Here is a 12,464-nt window from a genome sequence, read left to right as displayed (position 1 = left end):
CAAAGGGAGTTACAGATCATAAAGGGGTCATCAGTTTCGCACTAATCATCTGCTAAACATAATCATTTTGAGAGTTTGATTTTATGTGTTTTGTGCTTGCAGGGTCACTGACTAACTTGTGCTCTGATCACCTGATGAAGAAGGAAACCTCCCAGCTGGTGGAAATTCTCCACCAGTTGTTTAAAATCTCTGGCTTTCAGGAATTGAAAATGCAAAAAGAAAGGAAAAAGTAAAGAAATCTGTGATCTGCCAGCCTGCCACCCTTATCCTGTGTTGAGACAATGGAGCCACTGCTCTCCTGACCCTTAGGACTGTAGTGACAACTGACCTTGACTTCTCCATACAGCCTAGATACCTGGCCTGGGCCCGCCTCCATGCTGGGTCTGCACATCAGCCTTCACCTTATATCTTCTACCTCACATCCTTCTTCCGGAAATGGGGTCACTGATTCAAGTATCCTATGAGCTGCATTTAAAGGAAATAGGGTAAATTTAAAATATGTTCCTCAGGTTGTCATTAGAGTGGTGGGTCTCAATCTGTGATACACATGAGAATCACCTCAAGTAATACTAGGGTGCCTCTGCCAGGTCTGGAGGCTCAATTTAATTGGCTTAGGTGAGGCACAGCATAGAGCAGTTTCTAAAAGTTTCCCAGGTGATTCTAATGTGCAGCCAGAGTTGAGAAACCAATACATTAAAGTGAGTGAGTACGTGACAGTTAACCTTTCATGAGAATACAGTTCCATTTGAGCTCAATCAAGTTAATTGATCCGGTTATGACTTCAATTAAATCTTAAGATACTTAAAGATGTCCATTTGATATGATGAGTGTCAAATTTCTTTTTTTACTTGTTTTGAAGTTATATATAATCATAATTTAAAGAGTCTAATAGTTCAGTAAGGTCTGTTCGGGAAAACAACAGTACCTAGTCCCCCTCCTGCATTTCCCAGCCCCAGAGACAACTACCTTTAACTCTTTTAACTGGTTCTTTTGGTATTTGACCTCTATATCTTTAAACAGAATGCTTGGATTGCTATTTCTTGATTTTCAGTTGGGATATTATCTACTGTCTTCACACCATGATAGTGAATGATTTATCTCTTTTATCCCCCACCATCTCCTGCCACACAGAGATTTCTGTCCCCCTACCCCCACCCAATATAATAATTTTGCTTAAATTAATATAATTTGCTTATTCATTTTTTAACATTATTATGATTTTGTATACCATTCAGAGCTGAGCCATGTAACAAAACTGTGATTACTTCTCCTTTCTTATACATTTCTTTTAATTCCTTGAGTTAATATTGTCTTAATTTTTCACTTGATTAGTTTTTTATTAGCTTTCTATGAACTTTTCATTAATCCATCCTTAAATTCTCCACTAGTTGTTTAAATCTCTTTTCAAGACATTTATTCACATCAGGTATTTTATAAATTTCATCTTCCTGAAGAACTGTCTCCCAGAGCTTTCTGACCTGCTCAAATCTGGTCTGGTTGCCTCTCTGTAACCTGGTAACCCAATTGTCATCCTGCAGTATCCCTTCAGTATCATCATCCTGGGATTCCCTTAGCTTTTATTGCCTGTTATATCTCCTGTTTCTGTAGCTCTCTCTGCCTTTTCTCTTTCTTGGTTTACTCTCCCTCATTTTGCTGAAGTACATCCTCCAGTAACTTCTGAGAAAGAGTATGTGGGAAGTAAAAAATTTGAAGCCTTGGCATGTCTGAAAATGTGTTAGTTCCACCCTCACACTTGATTAATACTTTGGTATAAAATTCTAGATTGTAAATTATTTTCCTTCAGAATTTTAGAGGCATTTCTCCATTTTCTTCTAGCTCCCAGTGTTAAAGGCAATCTCTCCATGTTCTTATTAGACTTGCAGTGTTGATTCCTGATCCTCTTTTGGTGGCCCATTTTCTTCTCTCCAGAAGCCTGAAGGATCTTCTCTATGACCCTAGGATCCTGAAATTTCACAATGATATATGGGTATATTTTTCATCCATTGTGCTGGGCACTTAGATGAGTCCTTTCAATCTGGAAACATGTGTCCTCCAGTTGTGGAAGTTGCTTTCCCAGCTGCCTTTGCAGCTGGATGTGTCCATGGTGACATGGTCTGGCCAAAGAAGTGTTAGCAAAAGTCTGTTGGGACTTCTGGGAAATCTTTTGCTTCCCTAACAGACAGTGCTAGCATGACCCCTTCTTCTTTCTGCTTGTCTTGAATATGGACTTCATATGGATAAAAATGGAGCTGTAGGGAACTCCTGGCTGTCCAGTGGTTAGGACTTGGTGCTTTCACTGCCATGTCCCAGGGTCCGTCCCTGGTCGGGGAACTAAAATCCTACAAGCATGCGGTGCATGCAAAAAAAAAAAAAAAAAAAAAAGGAGCTGTAACAGTTATCTTGAACCCATGAGGGAAAGGCAAAATATATCTCTGATATTTTTTTTATCACTGAACCAATACCAGAATCTGCATGTCTCCTGAATTTTTTTACTATGAGAAAAATGAATCTCTATTTTTTTAAAACTCATGTAGGTTGGTTTTTCTGGTACGTGCAGCCAAATTTATTCCTTAACTGATAGATTCCTGCTGACAGTAGATGTTGATAAAACATTTGTTTGGCTGAATTCTACAGAGAGGAGGAAAGATTTTGAGCTCATAGGTGTCATATGTGAACTGTGTCTTCTCCAAGGGAGAAAAACTGAGAAAGAAAAGTACCCAAGTCTCTCTTGTGTCTTCAAAAACCTCTGTAAAAAGAGGAACTCGATCAAAGCAGGCAGAGATACAAAAGGTGCTTGGGGGAAGTGAGAAGAGATCGGTGTCATGGTTCTGAGAAAGCAGTGTAAAACTCCACTGCACACACTTCACAAGCTTAGAGAATTATAGTGTTTGGACAGTAGGGTAGCATTTCTTAAAGTAGCAAGAGAGGAAAAAGACCTAAAAGGTCTGGCAGAGGAACACTTGGTTTTATCTAAAAATACTGGCATATCCATTTGTGCTTCTTGCCTGTTGTATATATTGAACCCAAATAATAATTACACTGTAATCTGTGCTCCTAAGGTAGACATCCTTGAATCAGACTTTTAACAGGGAGCAAAAGAATGGCATAAGAAATAAAGCTTGTTTCATTCTAAAAACCAGACATTGAAGCTTTCTAGAAACAAATGCATTTTGGCATGATTGTAATTGTATGTTTCCATCACCCTAAAAAAATCAAGCAGCTAAAGCAAGAGTAAATTTTATTTAAAAGACATGTATTGGGCTTCCACTGGTGGTTGACAGTCCTGCCTCCCGATGTAGGGGGACACGGGTTCGTGCCCCGGTCCAGGAAGATCCACAGGCCACGGAGCGGCTGGGCCCGTGAGCCATGGCCGCTGAGCCTGCGTGTCCGGAGCCTGTGCTCCGCAACGGGATGAGGCCACAACAGTGAGAGGCCCGTGGTGACCGCAAAAAAAAAAAAAAAAAAAAGACATGTATTAAGCACCAATTGTACATCCAGAAAAGGCTCAATTTGGCTATGAAATTGATTTCCTGCTGAAAATCAGGCAGGGTCAGATAAAGGGGTTCAGGGCCATCATACCACCACAGGATCTTCTGTACCTTTGGGAACTGAAGTTTCTCCCACAGCTGGAGACCACAGTAGCTATTCAATGGGAGAAGACTATTTCTCAGAAATCAGTTTTCAGGAAAGAGAAGTTGGCTTTACTGTGGTTTGACAGCTCTGACTGGTCTTACTGCAGCTATTTATATTTTTAAAGCTGCTTCTCCAGTAACTGTGAACAGCCCTCAAGGTTGGCAGCTGTCCTAGTGACCAGGGCCTGCTCCATAAGGAGATGGGGGGGGAGGTTGTCAAGGGGGTGGGGACTGAATAAAAAGAAGGGCCAAAAGACCGCGAGTGGCACGTTAGTGGAAGTAGGGAGAAGGCACCTGGTGGGCTAAGGGCAGCAGGTGACCTTGTGATGACTGCCCCACTGTGCGGGGTAAGCTGGCATCTATGCTGCCTGAGCAGTGCACGCGGAAACAGCCCTGCTCTCTGCTGGTCTCCCAACATGACCTCCTTTCACAGGCACTGAGGAGATGAGAGGAGGCTCTTGACAGTGATTCTTGGTTATCCTGGCTTTCCTCTTTGTGGGGGGTTTCTGAGGGTCCCCTGGTGGTGAGGCAGGACCCTGGATTGTGCCTAGGCAGGAAGGTTGCCTTCGCCTCTAGGCTCATGGGGAAGGCTTGGGTCTTTCTGGGGACCCAAGGTACTTGGTTTGCCTCTTTTCTGCTCCCAGAGGAGAGAATAAATGAGCACAGAGGAACATGCATCCAGAATTGCCAGTGTGGTTCGTTTGGCTTATCTTCTTTTGAAGAGAATTGAAATTCTCTTTCAACCTTAGCTGTTTACCTGTTGAAGCTAGATTTTAAAATTACTTAATTCAATTTTATGTACAATTAAATCCCTGCAATTTTTTTTTTACAACTTGGTCCTTTTTATGTGGCACAGCCACTTTTTATTATTTTTAAATTTCTATTATGGACAATTTCAAAAATACAAATTTAGAGGAAATGACATAATGAATCCTCACATACCCAAAATCCAGCTTGAGCTATTATCAGCTCACAACCAATCCTTTTTCATTTATACCCTCCCTTACAATCTATCGCGCTTCAAAAAGCAAATCCCAGCCACTCCATTGCAAGCTTCTGAGTTCTCTGACCTGCACATAGCGGTCTTCAAGTGGTCCTGCTTCCTGTATGATAAGCTGCTCCAGGTTCATCCCTGTACTTTTGCTGTCTCAGTGGAAACAGCCATTTCCTTTAAATAAATAGTATTTTGAGAACACAGTCTGGGTCCTCAGGGTACTGTTGCATCTGAGCTGATCATTCTTTCTAGGATACAATGCCTACTTTGGCGTTCTTTTCAGACTCTAGTAAACATTTATACTCACATCACTGCAACAGGCCACACTTGGCATTGACTTCACTTAGAATAAGGATACAGGACAAGAAACATAGCCCACCAGCAGGGCAGTGGCAGGCATTTCTCTAGGTACTGACAGCCTCTGGCCCTTCGAGGAGGTCATCAAAAGAACATGACTGCCAGTTGACCCATGAGCTGGGCCCAGGCAATCAGAGGTTCCTCACCTCCTCCCCTGTCCCTTAAAATGTATGTTTTTGCCAACCGTTTCCACAGTGGGAGGCTGTTCCAGGGATGCAGCCTTGAGAGAGTAAGGTGTTGTTGAGACCATCTGAACGGTATACATGACTGAAGCCAGTTAAGGCAGTCAGCCCTCTGTATCTACAGGTTCCATAACCTTGTATTCAATCAACCTCAGATTGAAAACAGTCAGAAAAAAAAATTCTAGAAAGTTCCAAAAAGCAAAACTGGAATTTGCCAGTGGACTGGTAACTATTTATTGAATACACAGCATTTACATTGTATTTATAACTACTTACATAGTGTTTACATTATATTAGGTATTATAAGTAATCTAAAGCTGATTTAAAGATAAGGGAGGATATGCACATACATTATATGCAAATACTATGCCATTTTATATACGGGACTTGAGCAATAAGTCAAGGGACCAATCCGGAGTGGTCTGCCTCTTTCTTCTGTCTCTCCTGGTGTTCCATGTATGGGGGCCAGTTTGCAGACCAACACCACCTCCCCGCATAGGTTGTCAGATAAAGTACAGGATACCCAGTTAAACTTGAATTTCAGACAAACAATGAAGATAAGCCTCATATCCAGTTAGAAACCAATATCCTAATATTAAGCAATATTTTATGGGACTAGCTTGCTTCCATGTTCCCTCAAGGGACATGTCTCAGTTCCAAGAGTCATAATTCTCAGGAAACTTCAAAGCCACAGCTTTCTACCAGGTTCTTTCTAATTCATTCACAGTCATCACTGTCCAGATGCAGTGTGTCATTTTTACCACAAGCAAAAGTTGCCTAGTAACATAGCTGACATTCTACCTTCATCAGATTTTCAGGAGAAGAGAGCTATAAAAGTAAACTCCATAGAGAATGAGAAATGATTTTTTTTTTTAGCACTTTACATATATAGACCTTTCCTTAGTCAGAGCTAGAACAAAATAGAGATAGACAGATGATAGATGATAAAGGAAAAACTCAGTTTTCCACCTGAGTAGGGAAAAACCCAGTACTTCCCTACTAGTTTTTCTTTCCTGTATACCTTCTTTACTACTCACACAAAACACTTCACTTCTGACACTTCTGGTCACCAAATGTGTGGAGGTTTTTCCCCACACCAAGCAATTCTCTATGACACCAGCTGAATGTCCTACAATTCAACTTAATTCTGACACTATGTACCTGAAGATAGTGTCAGATCCTAAAAATGAGCAGTACCCTGTGGGACTCTTCCAGGTACAAAAGCCTATCCATGTCCCCCATTTCTTGTTTGTAAGAAAAAGACTCCAGCCTCCTAGACCTTCCCTGAGTTCCAAAGGTCAGATTCAGACAGTTGCTTATCAGGGAAAGGAGGGGATGCAGAGACAAGGTAGGAGCAGCCAATAAACAATATGCAGCTGTGGGGCAGGGTCCTCGGTTCCTCCTCAAAGAATATACATAACAAAATACCTTTGAGTTCTGTTGGGAACTAAGGCCTCCACCCAGATGGAGGACGTTAACTTTAGGCTGAGCACAAGATTCCTGGAGCTCCACCCTGTTACCTCATCACCAACCAATCAGAAGAAAGTCTGCACACAGTGGAGGATAACAAAGACACCCTTCCCAAATGTTTCTCCCTTTAAAAACTTTCATGGTTGAGCAGAATCTTCAGAGTTGTCTTTTGTTTTTTTTTCTGGGCACGCCACATGGCATGTGGGATCTTACTTCCCCCACCGGGGATCAAACCCATGCCCCCTATAGTGGAAGTGCAGAGTCTTAACCACTGGACCTCCAGGGAAGTCCCTGGAGATGGTTTTTGGTTTTTTTTGTTTTGTTTTGTTTGTTTTGTTTTTTTGCAGTACGCGGGCCTCTCACTGTTGTGGCCTCTCCGGTTGCGGAGCACAGGCTCCGGACGCGCAGGCTCAGCGGCCATGGCTCACGGGCCCAGCCGCTCCGCGGCATGTGGGATCTTCCCGGACCGGGGCACGAACCCGTGTCCCCTGCATCGGCAGGCAGACTCTCAACTACTGCGCCACCAGGGAAGCCCTGAAGATGGTTTTTTGGACACAAGTCTGCCTTCTCCCCAGGTAGCCAGTCTTCTGAATAAAACAATTTTTCCTTTCCAGTCAACACTCATCTCTCGAGTATTGGCTTTTCAAGTGGTGAGCAGCCAGACCTGAGTTCAGTAACAGTATACTTTTTTCTCTATTACATATGCTTATAATTTTTAGTAATAAAAAAATGGAAGGCATATAATCCTAAGGCATCCTTCCACAAGGAGTTATTGAGCACCTACTATGTGCTTGGCACCGCTCTAGGCATTTGGGATACATCATTGAATAAAACTGACAAGGTCCTGCCTTCTTGTAGCTTACATTGAGGGGGTGAGGGAGAGACACACAACACCAATAAACATAAGAAATAAGAAAATTGTGTAATAGGTTAAAGGTGATAAGTGTTGAAGAAAACAAAAGTAGAGCAGGATGGAAAGCCAGAGTGCTGAGAGGTGGGGCAAGGGCTGGTTGCAGGGCCAAACAGGGCACAAAGACTTGAAGACATAGGGCTTAGCCACGCTGCTCTCAAGAGGAGTACATCTATGTTCAAAAGTACGTCTATGGCCTCACCTGTTAAACTTATATTTTAACTTCTATACTAAATATATATCCTTATGTAGTCTCTTTACATATCTCATATTTTCATAGAAGAAAAATATACTCCAAAATGTCAGCAGTGGCTATCTGTGGAAGGTGGGATTGTGGTGATTTTTTATTTTATCTTTTTTATAGTTTGCTGTATTTGCTACATTTTATAACATGAATAGGCCTAGTTTATTATCAGGAATAGAACAATATATAACATGACATGTTTTAAAAAGCAGAGCTATTCTACCTTTCAACCCCAGGAAGGGTTTTCTGAAAGGAGCAAGGAGGTGTGATTTAAAGGCATGAGGGGTCTGACCTTTCTGAGGAGACTGTATTCTTCCTCAAGGGGGAGTTTTGCCCTCAAGTAATGAGGCAGCTGAGCCCTGAGTCAGGAGTCAGATTCAAGGGAGCGATGTGTAAAGGGTAAATTTTTCGAAATTCCACCTCCACACCTAAGAACCATGCTCAGAGTGGCTTGAAAGATCAGAACACCTGCCTCCCTGGTCAGTAATATTATCAAAGTCCATTTTCCTTGAAATCAGTTAGCAAGTACAGTTTAGGAAGGTTTGGACTCAGCAACTACAAGGAGGAAGAACATGCTCCTTGCCCTTGGAGAGTTAATGACTCAACCAAAGAGGCCAAACTCACAGTGAGGAGGAAGAGACCTGCGGGGCAAGGGAAGATCTGGCAGAGATTCATCAATGCAGAAGCAAATGTGAATAAGCATGATGTTATCAGATGCTTGAAAGATGGGTACATAGAGGAGGGAAGGGTTTTGGGGGAGGAGGGCAGGTGGAGAAGCAGACAGAGGTAGAGGCCACCAAGTACATACAGGAGGCACAGACAGTGCTGTGAAGAGCCTCTGACCTGAACTTGTACTGGAGATTTTGCAACTTAATGACCCCGAGGAAGGGGTTACCAGGAATTGCACTCCTGGCCACGGGTCTCTTAGCAAACCTGACCTACATGAAACAAAAGAGCAAAGAAACGCCGGCGGCTCGTGGTGCTGACACAGCCATTCCACCGCTGCCAGCCAGTCTGGCTCGCAAGTGTTTACTTACCTGGTCAGAGGGAAGCTGGATGCAGTCCCACTTCCATGAGCAAGGCTTGCTTCCCTGCATGCTCAGGAACATAGTGGGGCAGGTCCTGACCAGAAGACTGGGGAACAAAGGTGGACGAGACATGCCCCTGGGGGAAAACATACCTTTCTCATCCTAATACACGATGTGATGGGAAGAGAGAAGAGGACCACCCTCTACCCAACCTGGGGGTCAGGGAAGGCTTCCTGAAGGAAATGGTACTTGAGTTATTTGGGAAGGACATACGGGAGTCTGAGAGGAGGAGAGGGTTCCAGGCAGAGGGAGCAGCACAGGAGAGAGAATGTGGCATCTGTCCATGCAAGCAGCTCAGCCTGTCTGGAGCCTGAAGTGGGTGCATGGATGTGGTGAGAGGCGATGCTGGAGTGGAGGCCACCTTCTCTGGAGGGCAACGGGAAGTTCTGAGGGTTTTAAACAGTGGAGTTAGATGATCATTGACATGGAAGTTTGCTGAAGTCACCAATGACTTTTGTGTTGCCAAATCCATTGTGTACTTTCAGTCTGCATCTAATGTAAATTCTTGTGGTAGCGTTTGGTCCTGCTGCTCTCTCCCTCCACCCTGGAGCATTCTCGTGTCTTGACTTCTCAGGCACCACATTCTCCTGGTTTTCTTTTTTTTTTTTTCTCCCAGTTTTCTATCTGCCTCTCTGGTCACTTTTTCTCGGCTTCCACTTTGACCACTCCTTGCCTCTTCTGGGCTCTGAATGTTGGTGTCCGTAGGGCCTTGTCTTGGTCCCTTCTCACTATTCACTCTTGCTCTCAACCACCTCGTTTATTCCCATGGCTTCACATGCATCTGTTATACATAATAGTATCAGGGGAGAGAGGAGGAGCCAGAATCAAGTCAAATCAAGTATACGGTCCAATCTCCTGGTGTCATGGCTGAGTCTGCATGTTTATACTGAACCATGAGCAACTGTGGGATGAGTCAGGGTGGAAAGGGTCAGAATGTAATGGGGGCTGGGGCGGGAAAGGAGAGATGCTGATTAGTACAGTCAATGTCCTGGATCAGGAAGAAAGCAGAGAACACAGCTCATTGCTCCCAAGTGTGGAGGGAGTAGTGGTCAGTCATGTGCTTTAGAAGACCAAGTCCAAGGTCTGAGAAGAATGTGATTGCAGGGAGATGCAGGAAAGATGGGTGGGCCCAACTGACTCCAAGGTCCAGGAAATCACCAAAGGCAGGAATCCAGACCACAAGAGCAAGGCCAGCAGACTGGTGGCCCCTGGCCTGGCTTGGACCTCTGCTGTGGTGTGGGCAGGCAGGCATCCACAGATGTGCTCCCAGCCTGGGGACAAAGGCTTGGTGAGCTCTGTGTGCAGTGCAGACCACACTGACACATTCACGGTGAGGCAGGGGAATCATGAGCCATTCCTGGTCCCTTCTGTTTTCCAACCTCACATGCTGAGAGGACAAAGAATTTCTCAAGGCTCCAACATTACAGCCACTGATAAAGCAAATTTGTTTGTGCCCCATCAGGAGTAAGGTTGCAATCAAGATCCAAAATGGTCTAAAGAAGTTTCTGTGGCATTTACAATTAGTAGGAATAGGTAGATCATTCAGTAAATGATGCTAGAACAATTGACTATCTATTTAGAAAAAAATTAAGTTAGAGTCCCACCTTAAAATCACGCACAAAAATAAATCTAATAGTTACTAATTAATTTTAAAAGTTCCCACAAAGAAAAGCCTAGGCCCCGATGACTTCACTGATGAATTCTACCAATCATTCAAAGAAGAACTAATACTAATCTTTCACAAACTCTCCCCCAAAATAGAAGAAGGAATATTTTCTCATTCTATGAGAAGACAACCCACAGAATCGGAGAAATATTTGCAAATCATATATCTGATAAGGAATTTGTACCTAGAATACAGAAAGAACTCTCACAACTCAATAACAAAAAGACAATCCAACTTAAAGATGGGCAAAAGATCTGAGTAGACATTTTTTCAGTGAAGATATACAATATACACATGAAAATATCTCAACATCATTAGTCATTAGGGAAATGGAAATCAAAATCACAATGACACACCAGTTCATACTTAGGATGACTATAATGGGAAAAAAAAACAGGCAATAACAAGTACTGGCAAAGATGTGGAAAAATTGGAACCCTCATACATTGTTGGTGGTAATATAAAATGGTACAGCCACTGTGGAAAAGAATTTGGCAGTTTCTCAAAATATTAAACATAGAGTTACCATATCACCCAGCAATTCCACTCCTAGGTATATACCCAAGAGAACCAAAAACATACTTCCACACGAAGATCACATGTTAATGTATGTTGCAGCATCATTCGTAATAGCAAAAGTGAAAATAAACTAAATGTCTACCAAATGACGAATGGATAAACAAATTGTGGTGTATCTATACAATGGAACATTATTTGGCAAAAAAAAGAAATGAAGTACCGATACATGCTACAGTATGGATGAACCTTGAGAACATTATGCATTGAAACATCAGTGGTTGCAAGGGAATGGAGAGGGGGTGGAGATTGGGGAGTGACTGCTAATGGGACACAGTTTCTTTAGGAGAGATAAAATGTTCTGAAATTAGAGTGTGGTGATGGTTACACAACCCTGTGAATATAGTAAAAAGCATTTCATTGTGCATTTTAAGAAAAGGTGAATTGTATGTTATGCAAATTATATCAAAATTAAGCTGATAAATAATGTGAGGTGGATTGAATATATAAATGTAAAATAACCCTTAAAAATAAAAGAAAATATAGAAGACTGGATCAATAATTTGGGTGTGGGGGAGGCCATTCTAAGTATGATACAGAACTAGGAATACATAAAGGACAATATTGACAGATTGAGTACATTGGAATAAATAATCTTCAATGTAGAAAGACACTATAAAATTTAAATATATATGAATAACTTTTGCAACATGAGAAACAAATATATTTAGAGAATAGTCTTTAAAATCATTAGGAAAAAGATGAACTCCCCAGTAACATGCAGTGCCGGCCAGAGTGTGGGGAAAGGGGCACTCGTGTGGAGAAACAGTGAGTGTAAATTAGTGCAGCCAATTGGAGGGCAATTTGGTGTCCAGGAGTGACCTGCAAAACCTTTTCAATGGGTACGGCACAGTCTAAGTGAGAAGCACCAGCTGAGAATAACCAGCCTCCCACACTGAGGCAGACAGACTGAAAGTCAGCCCTGGGGAATTTTTGAAATGTTCAGCATAAGCAGAATTTTGTCCCAGCATTTCTACTTCTAGGACTGTATCCTCAGAAATGCTTCAAAGGCACACAAAGAATGTTTACTACAGCTATGTCTGTAGTAGTAAACAATTAATGTCCATTCATAGGAAATTGGTTATATAAATGATGTATCCTCACCATCAGATACTATGCAGCCATTAAACAAATAACATAACTCAATCACTGCTGACATAGAAAGATGCTTGAAATGCATGGCTAGAGAAAAAAAGTAAGTTACAGAACAGTATGTATAACGTGATGGCAATTTTGAAAAATAATGGTATAGATGTTTGTATATGCATAGAAAAAATTCTGGATAAATGCACAGTGAGCTGTTAACGGTAGTTACCTGTGAGGATTGAATATTTGGAGGGGAGAG

Source organism: Tursiops truncatus, chromosome 2 (assembly GCF_011762595.2).
Source record: "Tursiops truncatus isolate mTurTru1 chromosome 2, mTurTru1.mat.Y, whole genome shotgun sequence".
In the NCBI taxonomy this organism is placed as follows: domain Eukaryota; kingdom Metazoa; phylum Chordata; class Mammalia; order Artiodactyla; family Delphinidae; genus Tursiops; species Tursiops truncatus.
Note: the sequence above shows the minus strand (reverse complement) of the source record.